General features: G+C 33.7%; 1 pseudogene; it reads left to right on the forward strand.

The window, feature by feature from the left end:
• The first annotated feature begins 2,059 nt into the window (after positions 1 to 2,059).
• LOC125118073 (60S ribosomal protein L17-like) lies at positions 2,060 to 2,580 on the forward strand (annotated as a pseudogene).
• The last annotated feature ends 624 nt before the right edge of the window (positions 2,581 to 3,204 follow it).

A 3,204-nucleotide genomic window follows, 5' to 3' on the forward strand; every position in this document is an offset into this window, starting at 1 on the left:
TTGTAATATAGTCTAAAGTCAGGGAGTGTGATTCTTTCAGTTCCTTTCTCATGGTTGTTTTGGTTATTTGGGTCTTTTGTATTTTCATACTGATTTTAAAATTATTTGTTCTAGTTCCATAAAAATTGTCATTGATATTTTGACAGAGATTGCATTGATTCTGTAGGTTGCCTTGGGTAATATGGTCATTTTAACAACTTTACTTCTTCCAGTCCAAGAACATGCTGTGTCTTTCCATCTGTTTGTGTTGTTTTCAATTGCTTTCTTCAATTTCTTATAGTTTTCTAAGAACAGATCTTTTACCTTCTTAAATAGGTTTATTCCTATGTACTTTGCTCTTCTTTAATGCAATGGAAAATAAGATTGCTCCCTTAATTTCTCTTTCTAATAGTTCATTGTTAGTATACATAAATGCAACAAATTTCTGTATCTTAATTTAGTATCCTACAAATTTAATGAGCTCATTGACGTGCTCTAGTAGTTTTCTGGTAATGTCTAGGATTTTCTATGTACAGTATCATGTCATCTGCAAACAGTGAATTTTATTTCTTTTCCAATTTGAATTCCTTTTACTTGTTTTTCTTCTCTAATTGCTGTGGTTATGACTTCTAATACTATGTTGAATAAAATTGTTGAGAGTAGGAATCTTTGTCTTTTTAATAATCTTACAGGTAATGCTTTCAGATTTTCATCATTGCATGTGATGTTATCTGTGGGTTTGTTATACATGGCCTTTATTATATTGAGTTATGTTTCCTTTATGACCACTTTCTGGAGAGTTTTTTTTTTTAATCATAAATGGGTGTCAAATTTTGTCAAAGCTTTTTCTGCATCTACTGAGATGATTGTATTGTTTTTATTCTTCAATTTGTTACTGTGGTGTATCACATAGATTGATTTGCAAGTATTGAAAAATTTTTGCCCCTTTGGATAAATCCCACTTTATCATGATTTATAATCCTTATAATGTATTTTTGGTTCATTCTGTTAATACTTAGATGAAGATAGATGAAGATTTTTGCATTTATGTTCATCAGTTACATTGGCCTGTAGTGATAAGACTGATAAAGGGTTAACATTCAAAAAGTAGAATGGCTCATACAGCTCAACATCAATAAAACAAACAATTCAATTAAAAAGTGGGTAGAAGATATCAATAGACAGTTTTCCAAAGAGGAAGTGCAGATGACCAACAAACACATGAAAAGATGCTCAACATTGCTAATGGCCAGGGAAATGCAAATAAAAACCACAATAAGATATTACCTCTACACCTGTCTGAATGGATATCATCAAAAAGAAAACAAATAACAAATATGGAGGATGTGGAGAAAAATAAATACTTGTACACTCTTGTTGGGAATGTAAATTATTACCAGCACTTTGAAAAATGGTAGGGAGTTCTGTAAAAACAAACAAACAAAAAAATAGAACTAACATATGAGCCAGCAATTCCACTCCTCTCCTGTCTATATATATCAGAAACAAACAAAGAAACAAACAGAAATACAAACTAAAAACCACGAATTTGAAAAAAAATATATGCACCACAATGTTCATGAAAACATTATTTACAATTACAAAAATATAGAAGCCACCTAAGTGTCCAAAGATAGATGAAAGTATAAAGAAAATTTGATATATATAAACAATGGGTTAATACTCAGCCATAAGAATGAATGGAATTTTGCAATTTGCAGTAACATGGATGGACCTGGAGGACATTATGAGAAATGATATGTCAGACAGAGAAAAACAAATACAGTATGATATCACATATGTGGAATCTAAAAAATACAATAGACTAGTGAAATAACAAAAAAAGAAACAAACTCACAGATACAGAGAACAAACTAGTGGTTACCAGTGGTAGTGGGGGGCACTATAGGGGTAGGAGAGTGGAAGGTACATACTATTGGATGTAAGATAGGCTCAAGGATGTTTTGTACAACACTGGGAATATCACCAATATTTTGTAATAACTATAAATGGAAAATAACCTTTAAAAATTACGCAAAAGCTTCATTTTCCCGTAAGTAGCCTGAGGTGACCTCTAAAAATGGTTCGCTATTCACTTGACCCATAAAACCCTACAAAATCATGCAAATAAAGAGGTTAAAATCTTTGTGTTCACCTTAAGAACACTCATGAAACTGCCCAGGCCACTAATGGTATGCATATCTGAAGATCCACCAAGTATTTGAAGGATGTCACTTTATAAAAGAAATGTGTACCATTCTGCTGTTACAATGGTGGAGTTGGTAGGCGTGCCCAGGGCAAAGAGTGGGGCTGGACATGGGGTTGGTGGCCCAAAAATACTGCTGAATTTTTATTGTACATTCTCAAAAATGAAGAGAGTAATGCTGAATTAAGGGCATAGATGTAGAGTCTCTGATCATTGAGCATATCAAGGTGAACAGAGCCCCCAGGAGCCCTTACAGAGCTCGTGATCAGTTCAACCCTTACATCAGTTCTCCTTGCCACATTGAGATGATCCTTACTGAGAAAGAGCAGATTGTTCCTAAGTCAGAAGACATCCCGGAAGAAACTGAAGAAACCAAACTTATGCCCCAGGAATAAATTCTGCAAAAAAATAAATGCAAATAAAAGTATAAAAAAATTGTGTAAAAATTTAAAAAATAAAAAATGCAAAACTATGGCAGTTTTAAAAGACTATATAGGAGGAAATCTTCTGGCACTAGGTTTATTGAACAGCTCTTTACTTGACACCAAAAACAATATCCACAAAAGAAAAATAAATCCAAAAAGGGTAATTCACAATTTAAAGCATTTGCCCTTAAAAGGTCCCTTCTAGGGAGTTCCTGCTGTGGCATGATGGGATTGGTGGCATCTGTGCAGCATCAGGATATAGGTTCAATTCCTGGCCCTGCACAGTGGGTTAAAAGATCCGGCATTGCTACAGCTGTGGCATAGGTTGCAACTGTAGCTCAAATATGATCCCTGCCCCAGGAACTTCCACAAGTCACAGGTTGGCCAAAAATGGAGGAAAGACCCTGCTAGGTGATGAAAAATAAGTTACAGAGTAGGAGAAAGTATTTTGAATCCACATATCATACAAGGAACTGTATCTAAAACATCTAAAGTATTCTTAAATGCAACAGTTTTAAAAAAAGTAGGAAAAAACAATCCAATTAGAAAATGCCAAAATATTTGAAGTGATATTTCACAGAAAAGGATATACAA

The sequence above is a fragment of the Phacochoerus africanus genome, chromosome X (assembly GCF_016906955.1).
Source record: "Phacochoerus africanus isolate WHEZ1 chromosome X, ROS_Pafr_v1, whole genome shotgun sequence".
Taxonomy (NCBI): domain Eukaryota; kingdom Metazoa; phylum Chordata; class Mammalia; order Artiodactyla; family Suidae; genus Phacochoerus; species Phacochoerus africanus.